Below are 22,602 nucleotides of genomic sequence, written 5' to 3'. Positions count from 1 at the left end.
TTCAGTGTGTTTCGTGTCCGCTCTGTAACTGCTTGAAGGATTTCAAAGAAGCTTGGCACAAAATTAATGTTCACCACACTGAGACGACGTGCTGAGCGCTTGTATTGGATGACTAACTTCAAGGTCAAGGTCACACTTAGGAGTTTAAGGTCATATATGACTTTGCTGTGTCCACTCTGTAACTCTTGAACTGCTTGAAGGATTTCAAAGAAACTTGGCACAAATGTTCACCACACTGAGGCGACGTGCAGAGCGCAAGTTTTGAATGCCTCGCTTCAAGGTCAAGGTCACACTTAGGGGTCAAAAGTCATATATGACTTTGCTTTGTATATATTGTTATGCATTGCAGTGCTCTTGTTTTTATTTGGCAGATCCCTATTGTTCTCTTACAATAATTTTTTTTTAGATTACTTCCCTTTTTTAGCTCACCTGAGCAATGTGAGTTTTTCTGATCACTCGATGTCTGTCGTCTGTCAACATTTAGCTTGTGTATGCGATAGAGGCTGTTTTTTTCAACTGATCTTCATGAAATTTGGTCAGAATGATAACCTTGATGAAATCTAGGTCGAGTTCGAAAATGGGTCATCTCGGGTCAAAAAATAGGTCACTAGGTCAAATCAAAGGAAAAGCTTGTATTGTATATACGATAGAGGCTGTATTTTTCAATTGATCTTCCTGAAATTAAGTCCAAATGATAATCTTAATGAAATCTAGGCCGAGTTTAAAAATGGGTTATCTGGGGTCAAAAAGTAGGTCACTAGGTCAAATCAAAGAAAAACATTGTATATGCAATAGAGGCTATATTTTCCAATTGATCTTCCTGAAATTAAGTCAGAATGATTGCGTTGATGAAATTTAGATCAGATTTGAATATGGGTCATCTAGGGTCAAAAAGTAGGTCACTTGGTCAAATCAAAGAAAAACCTTGTGTATGCGATAGAGGCTGTATTTTTCAATTGATCTTTATGAAATTTGGTCAGAATGATTGCCTTGATAAAATCTACGTTAAGTTTGATTTTGGGTCATCTTGGATCAAAAAGTAAGTCACTAGGTCAAATCAAAGAAAACGCTTCTGTATGCAATGAGGCTGTATTTTTCAATTGATCTTAATGAAATTTGGTTAGAATGATTGCCTTGATAAAATCTACCTTAAATTTGATTATGGGTCATCTTGGATCAAAAAGTAGGTCACTAGGTCAAATCAAAGAAAACCCTTCTGTATGCAATGAGGCTGTATTTTTCAATTGAACTTCATGAAATTTGGTCAGAATGATTGCCTTGATGAAATCTAGGTCAAGTTTGAATATGGGTCATCTGGATCAAAAAGTAGGTCACTAGGTCAAATCAAAGGAAAACCTTGTGTACGCAATAGAGGCTAAATTTTTTCAACTGATCTTCATGAAATTTTGTCAGACTGGTTGCCTTGATGAAATCTAGGTCAAGTTCGAATATGGGTAGTCTGGGGTCAAAAACTAGGTCACTAGGTCAAATCAAAGAAAAACCTTGTGTATGCGATAGAGGCTGTATTTTTCAATTGATCTTCATGAAATTTGGTCAGAATGATAGCCTTGATGAAATCTAGGTCAAATTCGAATATGGGTCATCTGGGGTCAAAAACTAGGTCAAATCAAAGAAAATACTTATTTATACTCAAGATTTTTGCTCCAATTTTAATGACAATTGGTCAGAATATTTTTTTCCATGAAATCACTAGGTCAAACATGTTTACACTGTTATGGTGTGTTTCTCAGGTGAGCAACCTAGGGCCATCTTGGCCCTCTTGTGTTCATAAACTTGTAAAATGAAGTCGCATTTATCAAGAAATGGTCTTCAACTATCGTAACTATGCAATTTCAGAAGTCTATCCCTATGTCACTTTTTTCTCAATCGGAAAGCCAATCTGAATAGGAAAATGTCCGAGGTCCTTTAATTGTATCGAAAGTGCTGTTTTTAAGCAGGGAATATTTTTTTCTAGGGTGAAACCTTTATCCCCTTCGGAAGGGTATACCATTTCAATGTTCTTGTTTTGTCTTTTTTATTCCACACAGATACAAAATCAGTGTGGGATATTTTGAAGTTGGCATGACTGCTAGTCTATGATTCCTTTTCTGGAGCTTAAATCCAAAACTGTATCAGATTTTTAGCTCCACTATTGGGAGAATAGGGGGGTGGGGTGGGGCTATTCTACTCACCCCAGCGTCAGCGTGACCTTTCTTGGTTAAAGTTTTTCGGCAACCTTTGTTTTCCTGTCATATCTTTGTTACTAATGCCTATATCTTACTGTAACTTCACATAAACATTGTCCAGTATACAAACAAAGTATGTGTAGGGACTGAGCCCATTATACCTAAGGTCAACGTCACCAAGGTGTTTTACTTCGTTTATTTTTAAGGTGAAAGTTTTTCGGCAACCTTTGTTTTTCTGTCATAGCTTTGTTACTATTGCTTATATCTTACTGTAACTTTACATAAACATTGTCCGGCATACAAATAAAATTTGTGCAGGGGCTGGTCTAATTATACCCAACATCAAGGTCACCAAGGTGTTATACTTCGGTTATTTTTAAGGTTAAAGTTTTTCGGCAACCTTTGTTTTTCTGTCAAATCTTTGTTACTATTGCTTATATCTTATTGTAAGTTCACATAAATATTGTTCAGCATAGAAAGTATGTGTAGGGGCTTGGCCCATTATACCCAAGGTCAAGCTCACAAAGTTATTATACTTGGAATTATTTTCATGTCAAATTTTTTCGAAAGCTTCGTTTATAGACATATCTATGGTACTTTAAAAGATAATGACTTGAAATTAAAAATATTTCTTTATAATCATCATTTTTATGTGTGGTTACAAACCCCATAACTCTAATTGTATTTTAGACAGAATTAAGCCTCTATTCACAGGGGTTTTTTTTACGACTGGGGGAAGAGGCCCCAGCCTGTCATTGGGGGAAGAAAATAGCGCGCGACAAGCAGTTTTGGGGGATTTTTTCACTCGGGGGGGAATTTACAATTATGCATAATAAACACTTTAAACTATGTTTTTATTACATATTCTTGCAACTTTTAGCAACTATACACACTGTCACTTAGCAATAGATGGACTTGCACTAATGTTCACTTATCATTGCAACAAGGTGGGTGGGGAGAGTTGAAATGCTCAAATCATTGAATATTTAAAGATCACTTGCTTTTATTCACAAAAAATGCTTTAAAATAAGAGTTGCTTTTGCAAGAGTCATCATATTATTATTAAATGCATACTTTTGTTGGCTTTTTATTTCAGTTGTACTAGAAAATCTTGTAAGAAAGGATAAAAAAGTCCGAAAATCACGATCGCGAAAACGTGTGACAAATATGAAAAAACGAAAGCAAACATTAAAAATTCTTGATAAAATTTCATCTTTTCACCAGAACTATTCCATACTTATAATATCTGATTACTTAAAACATTTGTATTTTATTTTGCACTAGCAAAATACCTCGGCAAAGATAATAAATTTGCGTAACGGCCGACCGGCTAATTTAATCGAATCAAGCACATAAAATAATTACTTTAAATTAACAACACATATTACACAATACAGCATAAGCTGTTACCGCTAATTAACAAGAGGTACAAACACGATAATCTGACGCTGCATTGTTTATCAATCATCTATATTACATACTGATGATAACCACGTGTCAGTCCGCGCGTGGCGTGATTGACATCTGTCAGTAGCTAATTAACATACGACGCTCCGCCTACTTTCATACTTACGCTGGTGTCGACAAACAGTATGAAGTTCACTGGGATTTTGATTGACAAGGGGCAGAGCTTTCGAACTCGTTACGCATCAAAGAGTATTACCGCGAGACGAGCAGACGCCCACGGCATATTATGTGCGGGTCAGATACGAGTTTTTATCGATTTTCGCTGGTCAAAACCGGAACCTCGGGTCCACTGAACGCTCTTCTAACATTTTTCTACTATTTCTAAAGGTTTTCACACCCATTGAAAATTGTGAAAGACCGTCTGCAATTGTGAACGGGTCCGATATTCGGTCGGGAAAATCGCTGGGAGTAATCTCCATTGCTTTGTTTACGATTTTGGAGGGGGGAATTTCGGACGTAGGGGAATTTCGACTGCGGTAGGGGAAATCCTTGGCTGTGGGGGAAATCCTCGGCTGGGGGACGAGGCCGATATTCGGCCTCTGCTTTAGAATAAAAAAAACCCCTGATTCAAATCACTCTGCGTCCGTGGTCCGTCGTTCTTCCGTCCATCCTTCCGTCCGTTAACAATTTCTCGTTATCGCATCTCCTCAGAAACTACCATGGGGATTTTGACCAAACTTTGTCAGAATGATGTATTGATACCCTAGTTGTGCCCCCATGAAAATCAGACTGGTTCACAACAATTTTTTAGTGAGTTATTGCCCTTTGTTTATTTCTTTACATAGATTTATATAGGAAAAATCTTAGAAAATCTTCATGTCCAAAACCACAGAGCCTAGGGTTTTGATATTTGGTTTGAAGCATCATCTAGTGGTCCTCTACCAAGATGATTCAAATTATATCCCTGGGGTCTACTATGGCCCCTCCCCGGGGGTCACATGGTTTATATAGAATTATATAGGGAAAAACTTGAAAAACCTCTTGTTCAAAACCACAGGGCCTAGGGCTTTGATATTTTGTATGTGACATCATCTAGTGGTCTTCTACTAAGATTGTTCAAATTATCCCCCTAGGGTCAAATATGGCCCCGCCCCGGGGGTCACATGGTTTACATAGACTTATATAGGGAAAACTTTGAAAATCTTCTTGTCCAAACCACAAAGCCTAGGGCTTTGGCATTTGTAATGTAGCATCATCTGGTGGTTCTCTACCAAGTTTGTTCAAATTATCCCCTTTAGGGTCAAATATGGCCCCGCCCTGGGGGTCACATGGTTCATATAGACTTATATAGGGAAAAGCTTTTAAAATCTTCTTGTCAGTAACCTACAACATTCAAATTTAGACCACATGTATGGTTTTGAGTGTTAAGATGAACCTTGACCTGAGTTGACCTTGATTTTGACATAGTGACCTACTTTCACATTTTTGAAGGTACAGGCTTCAAATTTGGACCACATGCATAGTTCTGTGTTCCGAAATAAAATTTGACCTTGATTTTGACCTAGTGACCTACTTTCACATTTCTTGAGCTACAGCCTTCAAAATTGGACCACTTGCATAGTTTTGTGTACTGAAATGAACTTTGACCTTAAGATTGACCTAGTGACCTAGTTTCACATTTCTGTAGCTACAGGCTTCAAATTTAGACCACATGCATAGGATTGTGTACCCAAACAAACTTTGACCTTGACATTGACCTAGTGACCTACTTTCACATGTTTGAAGGTTCAGCCTTCAAACTTGATGCACATGCATAGTTTTGTGAACGGAAATGAAATTTGACCTTGAGCTAGTCAATAAGTCTTGAAATTTGGAACAGTCAAAAATGGCACATTGGGGGGCGCCAAGATCACTCTGTGATCTCTTGTTGTTACTATAAATAGCTTATTTTGAAACTTTTTTATTATTGGCTGTAGGGAAAAACCGAACAACATGGATGGTACATCCATTTTTTAGATGTATTTTGACATAACTTTACCTGGTAAGAATTTTTTTGTGGACTAAGGGTCCACACAAAACTTGTATCACCATAAGATCTCGGTTCCTTTCTTCAACTGGCCAGATCCCATTATGGGTTCCAGAGTTATGGCCCCTGAAAGGGCCAAAATTAGCTATTTTGAGCTTATCTGCACAATAGCAGCTTTATTTATGATTTGATTTTTAACAAATTTGCACACAACTTGTATCACCATAAGATCTTGGTTCCTTTCTGGAACTGGCCAGATTCCGTTATGGGTTCCAGAGTTATGGCCCCTGAAAGGGCCAAAATTAGCTATTTTGACATTGTCTGCACAATAGCAGCTTTATTTATGATTTGATTTTTACCAAACTTGCACACAACTTGTATCACCATAAGATCTTGGTTCCTGTCTGGAACTGGCAAGATTCCTTTGTGGGTTCCAGAGTTATGGCACCTGAAGGGGTCAAAATTAGCTATTTTGACCTTGTCTGCACAATAGCAGCTTCATTTATGATTTGATTTTAACCAAACTTGCAAGAAAAACCTGTGTCAACATAAGATCTTGGTTCCTTTCTTGAACCGGCCAGATCCCATAATGGGTTATAGAGTTATGGCCCCTGATAGGGCCGGAATTAGCTATTTTGACCTTGTCTGCACAATAGCAGCTTCATTTATGATTTGAATATTTCATAATTTGAATTTTATCAAACTTGCACAAAACTTGTGTCACCATAAGATCTCAATTCCTTTCTTGAACCGGCCAGATCCCATAATGGGTTCCAGAGTTATGGCCACTGAAAGGGTCAGAATTGGCTATTTTGACCTTGTCTGCACAATAGCAGCTTCATTTATAATTTGATTTTAACCAAACTTGCACACAACTTGTATCACGACAAGATCTTGGTTCCTTGCTTGAACTGGCCAGATTCCATCATGGGTTCCAGAGTTATGGCCCCTTAAAGGTCCAAAATTGGCTATTTTGGCTTTTGCAGCCATATAGAGATTTTATTTATGGTTTTATTTGATACAAACTTCCAAAATATCTTCAACAACAATAAATCTTGGATTGCATGACAAATCAGATCCAATCGTAGGTTCCAGTTATTTTATATCTGATTACATCCCCTGATTGTAATAAATATGGATTTATATCAGTAAATACTTACAGGACTTTGAAATTTCATTATTGTTACTAGTTGGACTGAGACAATCAGGGTAGATAACTATGTACTGATTTTATGTGAAATTACCTCCCTTTATTTCAAATTAAAATGGGTATATCTCCGTAACTAATGAAGATACTGATCTGAAATTTCATTTATGTCAACAGATTTATTTGGCAGATCCTTCTTTTGTTCACTTATAATTTTTATGCCCCCAAAGGGAGGCATATAGTCTTCAACTGTCCGTTCGTTCGTTCGTTAGTCACAATGTTAACTTTTTGCATGAAGGCACATTACTCGCGAACCACTGCACCCAGGACCTTCAAACTTCACATGCTGATAGTACTTATTGAGTATACTACCCCTACTGACTTTGGGGTCACCAGGTCAAATGTCAAGGTCACAGGGGCCAACGTTACCTTTTTGCATGAAGGCACTTTACTTGCAAACCACTGCACCCAGGACCTTCAAACTTCACATGCTGATAGTACTTATTGAGTACACCACCCCGACTGACTTTTGGGTCACCAGGTCAAAGGTCAAGGTCACAGGGCCAACGTTAACTTTTTGCATGAAGGCACTTTACTCGCGAACCACTTCACCAAGGACCTTTAAACTTCACATGCTGATAATACTTATTGAGTACACCACCCCTACTGACTTTGGGGTCACCAGGTCAATGGTCAAGGTCACAGGGGCCAACGTTAACTTTTTGCATGAAGGCACTTTACTCGCGAACCACTGCACCCAGGACCTTCAAGCTTCACATGCTGATAGTACTTATTGAGTACACCACCCCTACTGACTTTGGGGTCACCAGGTCAAAGGTCAAGGTCACAGGGGCCAACGTTAACTTTTTGCATTACTCGCGAACCACTGCACCCAGGACCTTCAAACTTCACATGCTGATAGTACTTATTGAGTACACCACCCCTACTGACTTTGGGGTCACCAGGTCAAAAGTCAAGGTCACAGGGGCCAACGTTAACTTTTTGCATGAAGGCACTTTACATGCAAACCACTTCATACAGGACCTTCAAACTTCACATGCTGATAGTACTTATTGAGTACACCACCCCTACTGACTTTGGGGTCACCAGGTCAAAGGTCAAGGTGCTGCAGGGGCATTTGTCACCATTAGTGACAGCTCTTTTTTTTTTTTTTTAAATTACTTCACATTTACGTTACTATAAATAGCTTATTTTTAGTAACTTTTTTATTATTGGCCATAGGGTAAAACCGAGACCACTTTTCTGTGGTACAACATGGATGGTACCTCCAATTTTTAGGTATATTTTGACATTTCTATACTTTGTAAGAATTTTTTTTTTTTTTTTTTTTAAATTTCTTCCCTTTGTTGTTCCTGTCCTTTGGACTTAGATATTTTTTCTGAGGACCTTCTTGGTCCTCAAGTGCAATGATAACAGGTGAGCGATATAGGGCCATCATGGCCCTCTTGTTAAAGTTATGGCCCTTGAATAAGTCAAAAATGCACATTCTTATCGGTCGGTCGGTATGTCAGTTGGTCCATAGACCAATTGGTTTCCGGATGATAACGCAAGAACGCTTTGGGCCTAGGATCATGAAAGTTGATAGGGAGGTTGGTCATGACCAGCAGATGACCCCAATTGATTTTGAGGTCAGTTGGACAAAGGTCAAGGTCACAGTGACCTTGAACAATTAAACCATTTCTGGATGATAACTCGAGAACACTTGGGCCTAGGATCATGAAAGTTGATAGGGATGTTGGCCATGACCAGCAGATGACTCCTATTGATTTTCAGGTCAGTTGCTAAAAGGTCAAGGTCACAGTGATCTGGAACAGTTAAACGGTTTCCAGATGATAACTCAAGAACGCTTGGGCCTAGGATGATAAAAGTTGATAGGGAGGTTTGTCATGACCAGTAGATGACTCCTATTGATTTTTAGGTCAGTTGGTCAAAGGTCAAGGTCACACTGACCCGGAACAGTTAAATGGTTTCCGGATGATAACTCAAGAATGCTTGGTCCTAGGATCATGAAAGTTGATAGGGAGGTTGGCCATGACCAGCAGATGACACATATTGATTTTGAGGTCAGTAGGTCATAGGTCAAGGTCATAGTGTTAAACGGTTTTCAGATGATAACTGAAGACCCCTTGTACCTAGGATCATGAAAGTTGATAGGGAGGATGGTCATGGCCAGCTGATGACCCCTATTGATTTTGAGGTCAGTCTGCCAAAGGTAAAGGACACAGTGACCCGGAACAGTTACACAGTTTCCGGACTATAACTTGAGAATGCTTAGGCCTAGGATCACGAAACTTAATAAGGAGGATGGTCATGACCGGCAGATGACCCGTATGGATTTTGAGGTCAGTAGGTCAAAGGTCAAGATCACATTGACCCAGAACAGTAGAACTTTTTTTGCCAGATGACTGAAGAATGCTTTGGTCTTAGGTCACATTTGATACAGAGTTTACTTATGATTGGTCAATAATTATGCCCCCCCTTCGAAGAAGGAGGGTTATATTGTTTCGCAGATGTTGGTCAGTCTGTCGGTCGGTATGTAGACCAATCCGTTTCTGGATGATAACTCAGAAACGCTTAGGCGTAGGATCATGAAAGTTGATAGGGAGGTTGGTCATCACCAGCAGATTACTCCTATTGATTTTGAGATTAGTAGGTCAAAGGTCAAGGTCACAGTGACCAGGAACAGTAAAACAGTTTCCGGACGATAACTCAAGAACACTTGGGCTTAGGATCAGGAAAATTGATAGGGAGGTTGGTCATGACCAGCAAATGGCCCTAAAGATTTTGAGGTCAGTAGGTCAAAGTTCAAGGTCACATTGACCAAGAACAGTTGAACGGTTCCCGGACGATAACTCAAGAAAGCTTGGACTAAGGATCATGAAAGTTGATAGACGTTAATCATGACCAGCAGATAACCCCTATTGATTTTGAGGTCAGTAGGCCAAAGGTCAAGGTTACAGTGACCCGGAACAGTTAAACCATATCCCAATGATTTCTTGAGAATACTTGGGCCTAGGATCACGAAACTTGATAGGGAGATTGGCCATGACCAGTAGATGACCCCTATAGATTTTTGAGGTCAGTATGCCAAAGGTCAAGGTCACATTGACCCAGAGCAGTTAACCCTTTTTGGACGATAACTTGAGAATGCTTGGGTATAGGATAACGAAACTTAAGGGAGGTTGATCATGATCGGCAGATGACCCTTGTTGATTTTGATGTCAATAGGTCAAAGGTCAAGGTCACATTGCACCAGAACAGTAGAACTTTTGTTTACAGTGAGCAAATAATTTCTGTTCCTTGTGCAATTACTGAATGCTTCAAGGGGGGCATTTCGTGTTTGACGAGCTCTTTCCACCGAATGATGTGCGTAGCTCAAAAAGTATTTGATGTAAATTTATGAAACCTTGCATGATTCTAATCTTTATCATGATGTGACCTTGCACACTTTTGCATTTTTCTTGGGAATCTTAGCACTTATTACAGAGTTATGGACCTTGAAATAGCCAAAATAGTGGAATTTTTGTTTGTGATGCTCATAGCTCAAAAAGTTTATGGCCTAGAATAATGAATGCTTTATATAAAATGTTTGTTGAGGCTTTACCCCCTTAAGACTGCAAACATTTAAATTATTTCCCCTTATTTGTTAGGGGCCTCTGTGGCCGAGTGGTTGTGGTAGCTGACCTAGAATCACTTGCCCCTCATCACTGTGGGTTCAAGCCTCACTCAGGCGTTGAATTCTTCATGTGAGGAAGCCAAACAGCTGGCTTACGGAAGGTCGGTGGTTCTACCCAGGTGCCCGCTCGTGATGAAATAATGCATGAAGTGGCACCTGGCGTCTTTCTCCATCATCAAAGCTGGAAAGTCGCCATATGACAATGATAATTGTGTCACTCCGACAGTAAACCAAAGAAAATAAATAAACTTATTTGTGACAAATGTGCCAGTGGGTGCACACCCAATGTCCTACAGATAAATTCTAGTTTGATGTTGCAATAATAACTTATTACAGTTTGTGGTCATCAGCTTTTGGTTAATTCAGACCTTTGTATGAACAAGCTGCTCATATCTTATGATTGCGTCATCCTGTGGTTTACTAGGAATATTACAGTAGAATGGTAGTTTAACCTTTAGCCTGCTGGCGGCAAGTGATTTTGCCTATGCGACCAGTGCAGACCTTGCATTGATGTGCAGGCTGATTGCAGGCTGATCATGGTATGCACTGTTCAGTTTTCAGTGCCCCTTCAAATTATAAGTGATACTGTCAAAACTGAATGATGTACCGGTCCATTTAAGAAATTTAGCAAGGTAAAGGTTGATGTATTTGGATAACCTCTATTGATGTGTATTGCGGAAGCATTTATTTGGCCTACTTCCATGATACTGCAAAAGGAAGTTACTGCAGTCAATCAAACTTTAATTCAGAATGTTCTTAGTCTGATCTGTTTTCCATATAAGGAATTATTGATCCACCAATGAAACTACTGGTTTTAATGGCATGCTACTGCTCTTCTGTTAAGTAAGACATTGTCAGATTTCCAATACCGGTTCTTCATAAAGTGAGTTGCTTCTCTACAGCTGGTATATAGTGGTGTGATATTTTGGAATGTGTGTGTTGGATTGTTTGCTTTTAGTATAGAGTTTGATTAAAGACTTTTGTGTTGAAGAAATGGCAATGATGTATTAACATCCTTCATATATTGCTTATACAAGAAAACATGTTCTTCATTGCTTCAGTTTTTATGGTAAAAAGTTTTTACTTCAAGTCTTGTTGCAAATTTAACTGGTATAAGTCATTTTGAAAATTGGGTTTTATCTGAACTTTATGAACAGAAACATACAGCTCTTTGCTAAAATGTGTCAGCAGTTTATATAAGGTTATTTTAAGTACATTATTGTTGGAGACAGTGTGATGTTTGAGGAAGTTTGTCAGGAAATTCTGTATAGAGGAATGGATTACAGATACCACAGGGGGAGATTTGATGGATATTGTAGAAAGTTTGAAAGCTTTTACCATCCAGGCAGGTAAATTCCAAGTCGTTCTCATTTCATGAAATGTGCCTACTATTTTTCTCTCGACCACTTTTAGTGGAAGCGGTGATCTAAATTCCAGCAGCAGTGGAGGCAGCGTTAGCATAAATTTCTTATAAACCTTGTAGGATGATTAAGAAAGTAATTGTACCCCTCCATGGTGAGTGTCGGCTCCCTAGTAACCTTGACCTTGAAGAAATTAGCATTTTTTAACACGACTTTTCGAAGAAAAAATAGAGCTATTGCACTTGCCCTCCCCGTTGCCGTTGGTTAAAAGTTTTTGATAAAGTCAAATATCTCTGTTACTATCAAAGCTATTGACTTGAAACATAAAATAGTTATTTACTATCAAAGTCTACACCAGGAGGAACAATCCCCATAAATCTGATTTGAAGTTTGACAGAGTTATGCCCCTTTTTAACTTAGAATCTTGATGCCCCCCTTCAAAGAAGGGGTATATTGTTTTTCGGATGTCGGTCGGAATGTCGGTATGTCGGTTTCCGGATGATAACTCGAGAACGCTTGGGTCTAGGGTCATGAAAGTTTATAGGGAGGTTGGACATGGCCAGCAGATGACCCCTATTGATTTTGAGGTCAGTAGGTCAAAGGTCAAGGTCACAGTGACCCGGCACAGAAAAACAGGTTCCGGATGATAACTCAAGAAACCTTGGGTCTAGGATCATGAAAGTTGATAGGGAGGTTGGTCCTGACCAGCAGATGACCCCTATAGAGTTTGAGGTGAGTAAGTCGAAGGTCAAGGTCGCTGTGACTCAGAACAGTTAAACCGTTTCCATATGATAACTTGAGAATGCTTGGACCTAGGGTCACAAAACTTAATAGTAAGGCTGGTCATGACCAGCAGATGACCTCTAATGATTTTGAGGTGACTAGGTCAAAGGTCAAGGTCACAGTGACTCAGAACAGTTAAACCATTCCTGTATGATAACTTGAGAATGCATAGACCTAGGATCACAAAAGATAATAGGGAGGTATTTCATGACCAGCAGATGACCTTGGATGATTACTTGAGAACGCTTGGGCCTAGGATCATCAAAGTTGATCATGAGGGTGATCATGACCAGCAGGTTACCCCTATTGATATTGAGATCAGTAGGTCAAAGATCAAGGTTACAGTGACCCTGAACAGTTGAACCATTTCTGGACAATAACTTGGGAACACTTGGGCCTAGGATCACCAAACTTGATAAGGAGATTGATCAAGATGCAGCAGATGACTCCTGCTGATTTTGAGGTCAGTAGGTCAAAGGTCAAGGTCACAGTGACCCAGAACAGTTGAATCGTTTCCTGATGATAACTCGAAAACGCTTGGGCCTAGGATCATAAAAAATTATAAGGAGGATGGTCATGACCAGCAGATGATCCCTATCAATTTTGAGGTCAGTAAGCCAAAGGTCAAGGTCAAAGTGACCCGGAACAGTTAAACCATTTCAGGACAATAACTTGAGAATGCTTGGACTTAGGATCAAGAACTTGATAGGGAGGATTATCATGACGAGCAGATACCTCCTATTGATATAGAGGTCAGTAGGTCAAAGGTCAAGGTTACAGTGACCTGGAACAGTAAAACAGTTTCTGGACAATAACTTGAGAATGCTTGGGCTTACAATCAGGAAACTTGATAGGGAGGTTGATCATTGAGGTCAGTAGGTCAAAGGTCAAGATGACATTGTCCCAGAACAGTAGAACGCTTTTGCCAAATAACTAGAGAATGTTTTGGTCTAAGATCACATTTGATACGAAGGTCACTTATGACCCATAATTATTGATTTGAGATCAGTATGTCAAACATCCAGTACACAGAGACCTAATAATTTCTGTTCCTTGTGCAGTTACTGAATGCATCAAGAGGGACATTTCGTGTTCTATGAGCTCTTCTTTAGTTAAAGTTTTTGATAAAGTTAAATATCTCTGTTACTATCAAAGCTTTTGACTAGAAACTTAGAATAGTTATTATGCCTCAGTTCGAAGTGAGTGAGTGAGTGAGTTAGGTTTTATGGCGAACTGACACAAAATGGTCATATATATCGCCGAGCACTTCGAAGAAGGTGGGATATATTGTTTTGCATATGTCGGCCGGTCTATAATCTAGCTGTCTGTCTGTAGACCAATCCGTTTCCGGATGTTAACTTAAGAACAGTTTCCGGATGATAACCCGAGAACTCTTGGGCCTAGGATCATGAAAGTTGATAGGTTGGTAGTGACCAGCAGATGACCCTTTTGATTTTGAGGTTAAAGGTCAAGGTCACAGTGACACCGTTTCTGGATGATAACTTGAGAATGGTTGAGCCTAAGATAACAAAACTTAATAGGGAGGTTGGTCATGACCAGCAGTTTACCCATATTGATTATGAGGTCAGTAAGTCAAAGATCAAGGTCACATTGACCTAGAACTGTAGAACTTTTTTTGCCAAATAACTATATAATTATAGTTAATAATGCTTTGATCTGAGATCACATTTGATACAGAGTTTACTTAAGACTGGTAAATGACTCATAATTATTGTTTTGAGGTCAGTGTGTCAAATGTCCAGTGCACAGTTACCAAATAATTTCGGTTCCTTGTGCAATTACTGAATGCATTAAAGGGGGAAGGGGCATTTGTTCTACAAGCTCCTGTTTACTATCAAAGTCTACACCAGGAGAAACAGTCTCCATAACTCTGATCTTAATTTTGACAGAGTTATGCCCCTTTTATGCCCCACTTCGAAAAAGGAGGTGTTTATTGTTTTGCAGATGTTGATCGGTCGGTAGACCAGTCTGTTTCTGGATGATAACTCAAGAACGCTTTGGCCTAGGATCATGAAAGTTGATAGGGAGAGAATGCTTTGGTTTAAGATCAAATTTGATATGGAGGTCACTTATGACTGATAAATGACCAATAATCATTACTCAGTGACCACTATAATTTCCCTCCTTATGCAGCTACTGAATGCATCAAGGTAGGGAGGTAGGGGACATTTTGTGTTCAACGAGTTCTTGTTAACTTAGAATTTGTATGCCACCCTTCGAAAAAGAGGGGTATATTGTTTTGCAGATGCCTGTCAGTCGGTCTGTCAGTATTGTAGACCAATCTGTTTCTGGATGATACCTCAGGAACGCTTGGGCCTAGGATCATGAAAGTTAATAGGGAGGTTGGTCATAATCAGCAAATGACCCCTATTGATTTTTAGATCAGTAGGTCAGAGGTCAAGGTCACAGTTACCCAAAACAGTTAATGGTTTCCAGATGATAACTCAAGAATGCTTGGACCTAGGATCATGAAAGTTGGTAGGGAGGTTGGTCATTTCCAGCACATGACTCCTATTGATTTTGAGATCAGTTGGTCAAGGTCATTGTGATGCAGAACAGTTAATGGTTCCAGACGATAACTCATTATGCTTTGGCCTAGGATCATGAAAGTTGATGGGGCGGTTGGTCGTGACCAGCAGATCATCCCTATTGATTTTGAGGTCAGTATGTCAGAGGTCAGAGTCACAGTGACCCGGAACAGTTAAATGGTTTCTGGATGATAACTGAAGAACGCTTTATATATTTCTTAAGAAGGCTTTGAAACATATTTACTGACAGATTACATGTTATTGAAACACAAGAATCACTTGATTTTGGCTTACCTGTCACATAGTGACAGGGTAAGCTTTTGTGATCGCCCTTCGTCCGTCCATCCATCCACAATTTCTTGTGAACAGAATAGAGACCACAATTTGCACTCAATTTTAATCAAACTTACACATAACTTGTATTGGCATAATATCTCTTTACCTTTTGAAAACTGGCCAGATCCCATCATGGGTTCCAGAAATTAGATATTTTTGGCTTGTGAACATGACAGAGACCACATTTTGCAATCAACTTTAATAAAACTTGCACACAACTTGTATTGGCATAATATCTCTGCTCCTTTTGAAAACTGGTCAGATCCCATCAAGTTTTCCAGTGCTATGGCCCCTTAAAGGGCCAAAATTTATTTTTGGCTTGTGAACACGATAAGAGACCACATTTTGCACTCAATTTTAACCAAACTTGCACATAACTTGTATTGGCATAATATCTTGATACCTTTTGAAAACTGGCCAGATCCCATCATGGGTTCAGAGTTATGGCCCCTTATAAGGGCCAAAATTTGATATTTTTGGCTTGTGAACATGACAGAGACCTCATTTTGCAATTAACTTTAAACAAACTTGCACACAACTTGTATTGGCATAATATCTCTGCTCCTTTCGAAAACTGGCCAGATCCAATTATGGGTTCCAGGGTTATGGCCCCTTAAAGGGCCAAAATTTGATATTTTTGGCTTGTGAACAGAATAGAGACCACATTTTGCAATCAGCTTTAATCAGACTTTCACACAACTTGTATTGGCATAATATCTCAGTTCCTTTCGAAAACTGGCCAGATCCCATCATGGGTTCCAGAGTTATGGCCCCTTAATGGGCCAAAATTTAATAATTTGGCCTTTGCAACCATATATATATATTAAGAGACTTCATTTATGGTTTAATTTAATAAAAACTGGCAAAATATCTTCAACAACAATAAATCTTGGATTCCATGATGAATCTTTCAGATCCAATCATAGGTTCTAAGTTACGGCCCCTGATTGACCCCTGAAAGAGCCAAAATTTGTTAATTTTTACCTTGTGAACACGATAGAAGTGACGTTTTATATTTGATTTTAACCACACTTACACACAACTTAAGTCACAATAAGATCTTGGTTTCTTGCTCAGAATGTTTATCTTGATAATTCCTGGGCCAAGTTCAAAACTATGTCATATGGTGTCAAAAACTAGGTCACCCAGTCAAATCAAAGGAAAAGCTTGTTAACACTCCTGTTCATTTGATGTGCATGAAACTTGGTCAGAATGTTTGTCTGCATGAAATATTATATGAATTTTTATCTGCGTCATGTTGGGTCAAAAACTAGGTCTCCTTGTTAAATTAAAGAATAAGCTTGTTTACACCCTAGGGGGCACATTTTTGTGCCCCCCCCCCCCGCCATGTGTGGTGGGGGCATATAGATTTGGTCTTATCCGTGTGTCCGTCCGTTCGTCCATAGTTCGTGAAGCGCCCAGCTTGAAAAGTATTTGATATAAATTTATGAAACCTTGCATGAGTCTTTATCTTGATATGAACTTGCGCACCTCCTATTTTTCGTCTGGCTCTGTCCCCTATTTTCAGAGTTATGGCCCCTGAAATAGTCAAAAATGCACATTTTTTCCTTGTGACACGCCTAGCTCAAAAAATATTTGATATAGATTCATGAAACCTTGCATGAGTTTTAATCATGATATGAACTTGCGCACCTCGTATTTTTCATCTGGGTCCGCCCCCTATTTTCAGAGTTATGGCCCCTGAAATAGTCAAAAATGCTCATTTTCACCTTGTGACATGCCTAGCTCAAAAAGTATTTGATATAGATTCATGAAACCTTGCATGAGTCTTAATCATGATATGAACTTGCTCACCTCCTATTTTTCATTTGGGTCCGCCCCCTATTTTTAGAGTTATGGCCCCTGAAATAGTCAAAAATGTACATTTTCACCTTGTGACGCACCTAGCTCAAAAAGTATTTAATATAAATGGTTGAAAACTTGCATAAGTCTTTATCATGATATAAACTTGCACACCTCTAATTTTTTGGCTGGCTCCACCCCCTATTTTTAATGTTATGGACCCTGAAATAGTAAAAAAATTCACTTTTTCACCTAATTATGTGCCTAGCTCAAAAAGTATTAGATGTATTATCGTAAATTCAGGAAACCTTGCTGGAGTCTTTAACGTGATGTGACCTTGCACACTTGGCATTCTTCTTGAGAATCTTAGCTCTTATTACAGAGTTATGGCTCTTGAAATAGTCAAAATAGTGGATTTTTTGTTTGTGATGCTCATAGCTCAAAAAGTATAGGGCCTAGAATAATGAATCCTTTTCATAAAATGTTTGTTGAGGCTATACCCTATTAAGACTGCAAACATTTGAATTATTGCCCCTTATTTGTGACAAATGTACCATTGGGGGGGGGTGGGGGGGGGGGCACACCCTGTGTCCTACAGACACATTCTAGTTAATTCTATCTTCACAAAACTTGTCCAGCATGTTTGTTATCATGAAGTCTTTGATGATTTTAAAGCCAGGTCATGCAGGGTCAGAAACCAGGTCACTAGGTCAAATCAAAGGAAAAGCTTGTATACACTTTAGAGGCCACTATTTTTGCTACAATCTTCCCGAAACTTTGTCAGAATGTTTGTTTTCATGAAATTTTGGACAAGTTCCAATCTGGGTCATGTGGGGTAAAAAACTAGGTCACTACTTCAAATCAAAGAAAATGCTTGTTTACACTCAAGAGGGCACGTTTTTTGGTCCAATCTTAATGAAAATTGGTCAGAATATTTGTCTCCATGAAATGACTGAGGTAAAACATGTTTACACTGTTATGGTTTGTTACTCAGGTGAGTGACCTAGGGCCATCAAGGCCCACTGTATGGTAAAACCTTTGTCCCACTTGACAGGGAAACGAATTTGCTTGTTGGTTTGGGTGTAGGGCGACATATTATATATTTCACACACAGTATTTCCAATGTAAATATTTAGCAGTCTCTGACTCTATACCTCTACTATACCTGTTCTTTGTATAGAACTTAAAATTTTCTGTCAGTGATGGCCCTAAATTTACTTTGGTATTTTCCCAATTTTTACTTTTTGGACAATTTTTAGATTGATTAGTTTTTTAAAAGGGTTTGTATTTCTGCTTAATAAAACTGGTTATATTTCTTATAATCTAATAGTTACTAAAATTTTATGCAGTTGTGACTCTGTATTTCATTGATTGTTTCTCAGTTTCCATAGTTATTTTTATCTGTGAGATATTTGGAGATCTGCAGCAAGAGAGATTCCAAGATCAATATTGACCTAGTGGACTACATATTGAGTAGAAATAGTTCACATTTCTTTACCCCTAGCTGAATCATCTTTCAAGTGCAAAGGTTCTGTCGACATTGTTAGGTACTTCTTATATATATATGCATTGCAGATTAAATTTGAATTTGCATTTATGTAGTTGTAAAAAGAGGTGCTTTTTCTATTAAGAAAAAATCACTTTGTTAAAATAATGCAGCTGTTTTTGCAGAAGTTTGTTATGGATTGAAATGGTAGAATCTGAACTATTGTAAATATTTGTTTGAAGTGGAAGATGTTGGTCATTATGTTTTTGAGATATGCAATTTTGCCAGTCTTTCTGAAATCCTTTGATAATTATGTCTCCCACCACATAGTGGTGTGGGAGACATATTGATACATAGTGGTGTGGGAGACATATTGATTTACTCCAGTCTGTGTGTCTGTCTGTCTGTCACAAAGCTTGTCCGCACTAAGTTGAACATTTCTCATCTGATTTTCACCAAACTTAAACAAAATGTGTTTGACCATAAGACCTCAGCCAAGTTCGATAACTAGCCAAATCGGTCCAGGCGTATTGGAGTTATGGCCCTTGAATTACCAAAAATCAGCCTTTTTAATCTTGTCTGCACTCTAAGTCGAACATTTCTCATCCGATCTTCACCAAACTTGAACAAAATGTGTTTGACCATGATACCTCAGCCAGGTTCGATAACTAGCCAAATCAGTGTAGGCATTTTGGAGTTATGGCCCTTGAATTACCGAAAAATCGGCCTTTTTACTCTTGTCCGCAGTCTAAGTCGAACATTTGTCATCCGATCTTCACCAAACTTGAACAAAATTTGTTTGACTATGAGACCTCAGCCAAGATCGATAACTAGCTAAATCAGTCTAGGCATTTTGGAGTTACGGCCCTTGAATTATCAAAAAATCGGCCATTTTACTCTTGTCTGCTCTCTCAGTCGAACATTTCTCATCCAATCTTCACCAAACTTGAACAAAATGTATTTGGCCATAAGACCTTAGCCAAGTTCTATAACTAGCCAAATCCGCCCAGGCACTTTTAATTTATGGCCCTTGAATTACTGATTGGATCCACTCGTCCAGTCCATCTAACTGGATCTACTTGTCTAAACCATCAAGAGAAACTAGACATTTTTAGCTCGACTATTCATAGAATAGTAGAGCTATTGGACTCGCCCATGCGTCGGCGTCCGCGTCCGCGTCCGCGTCCCGATTTGGTTAAGTTTTTGTATGTAAGCTGGTATCTCAGCAACCACTTGTGGGAATGGATTGAAACTTCACACACTTATTCACTGTGATAAACTGACTTACATTGCACAGGTTCCATAACTCTGTTTTGCTTTTTTACAAAATTATGCCCCTTTTTTGACTTAGAAATTTTTGGTTAAGGTTTTGTATGTAAGCTTGTATCTCAGTAACCACTTGTGGGAATGGATTGAAACTTCACACACTTATTTACTGTGATAAACTGACTTACATTGCACAGGTTCCATAACTCTATTTTGCTTTTTTACAAAATTATGCCCCTTTTTCGACTTAGAATTTTTTGGTTAAGGTTTTGTATGTAAGCTGGTATCTCAGTACTCACTAATGGGAATGGATTGAAACTTCACACACTTGTTCACTGTCATGATCTGACATGCACAAAGCAGGTCCCATAACTTTATTTTGATTTTTTACAAAATTATGCCCCTTTTTCAACATAGAAATTTTTGGTTAAGTTTTTGTATGTAAGCTGGTATCTCAGTATCCACTAATGGGAAAGGATTGAAACTTCACACACTAGTTCACTTTCATGATATGACGTGCAGTGCAAAGGGTCAATAACTCAACTTTGCATTTTACAAAATTATGCCCCTTTTTCAACTTAGGAGTTTTTGGGTTAAATTCTTATATGTAAGCTGGTATCTCAGTACCCACTAATGGGAATGGATTGAAACTTCATACACTTGTCCACTGTCATGAGCTGATAAGCACTATGCAGGTTCCATAACCCTATTTTACTTTTTTACTAAATTATGCCCCTTTTTCGACTTTCTTATTCATTCAAGCGACAAGGCTGTTAAATAGTCGAGCGTTGCTGTCCTCCGACAGCTCTTGTTGATAGGGGCAGTTGTGGGAGACATGTGCTTTTCTAAAAAGCATCTCTAGTTTTATTTTGATTTTATTTTTCTCTTTCCCCACCCCCACCCACCCAACACCACTGCCACCATGCTGACAGTCTGCCACTCCAGTAAGATCCAAGTACAAGGTATTTGTCCTGAAACATAATACATGGATAGGTGGCATTATGGAGAATATGCATGCCATTTTTGTGCCCCAAAGTAACATATGACTGGAAGTGGGGACACCAGTGTCATATGACACATATCGAGTATTTTGTTGCAGTGGCAACATATTGCCCGAAAAAAATACAGCAAAGATGTGGCAGAATGGGACCTTGCAATAACTTGAAAGTACAAGTAAAGATAATTTTTCATGAGACTTGATACATAGATAGATGTCATTGTATTCTGGTCATATAGCAAGAAATGCAGTTGCACTGGTTTTTAGCTGAGTTTTTCTGATTGCTCGATGTCCGGCATCTGTCTGTCGCCTGTCAACATTTAGCTTGTGTATGCGATAGAGGCTGTATTTTTCAACTGATCTTCATGAAATTTGGTCAGAATGATAACCTTGGTGAAATCTAGGCCGAATTCGAAAATGGGTCATCTTGGGTCAAAAATTAGGTCACTAGGTCAAATCAAAGAAAAACCTTGTGTATGCGATAGAGGCTGTATTTTTCAACTGATCTTCATGAAATTTGGTCAGAATGATAACCTTGATAAAATCTAGGCCAAGTTCGAAAATGGGTCATCTGGGGTCAAAACCTAGGTCACTAGGTCAAATCAAAGAAAAACCTTGTGTATGCAATAGAGGCTGTATTTTTCAGTTGATCTTCATGAATTTTTGTCAGAATGATTACCTTGATGAAATCTAGGGCGAATTCGAAAATGGGTCATCTTGGGTCAAAAACTAGGTCACTAGGTCAAATTAAGGAAAAACCTTGTGTATGCGATAGAGGCTGTATTTTTCAATTGATCTTCATGAATTTTGGTCAGAATGATTACCTTGATGAAATCTAGGCAGAGTTCGAAAATGGGTCATATGGGGTCAAAAAGTAGGTCACTAGGTCAAATCAAGGAAAAACCTTGTGTATGCAATAGAGGCTGTATTTTTCAATTGATCTTCATGAAATTTGGTCAGAATGATTGCCTTGATAAAATCTAGGCCAAGTTCGAAAATGGGTCATCTGGGATCAGAAACTAGGTCACTAGGTCAAATCAAAGAAAAACCTTGTGTATGCGATAGAGGCTGTATTTTTCAGTTGATCTTCATGAATTTTGGTCAGAATGATTGCATTGATGTCCGGCATCCGGCCGACATCCATCTGTCCATCCACACTTTCCTTTAAACAACATTTCCTCCTAAGCCACCAGGCCAGTTATGATGAAATTTTACAGGGATGTTCCTTGGATGATCTTTAAAAAATATTCAAAGAATTGAATTCCATACAGAACTCTGGTTGCCATGGCAAGCAAAAGGAAAAACTTTAAAAATCTTCTTGTCCAAAACCACACGTCCTAGGGCTTTAATATTTGGTATGTAGTATCATCCAGTGGTTCTCTACCATTGGATTTTACAAATTATCCCCCTAGGGTCATTTATGGCACCGCCCTTGGGTGTCACAAGGTTTATATAGACTAACATAGAGAAATACTTTGAAAATCTTCTTGTCCAAAACCACAGGCCTAGGGCTTTGATATTTGGTTTGTAGCATCATCTTTTGGGCCTCTACTAAGAT

The 22,602-nt window shown here is 38.7% G+C and overlaps 1 protein-coding gene across 1 annotated transcript in view; it reads left to right on the top strand.

The window, feature by feature from the left end:
• LOC123554817 (histone demethylase UTY-like) overlaps positions 1-22,602 on the top strand; it is a 473,287-nt gene that overhangs the window by 241,783 nt on the left and 208,902 nt on the right. The gene's annotated exons all lie outside the window — the stretch shown is intronic.

Source organism: Mercenaria mercenaria, chromosome 7, assembly GCF_021730395.1.
Source record: "Mercenaria mercenaria strain notata chromosome 7, MADL_Memer_1, whole genome shotgun sequence".
Taxonomy (NCBI): Eukaryota; Metazoa; Mollusca; class Bivalvia; order Venerida; family Veneridae; genus Mercenaria; species Mercenaria mercenaria.
The sequence above is the reverse complement of the archived record's forward strand: the minus strand, read 5'-3'. Positions and strand labels throughout refer to the sequence as shown.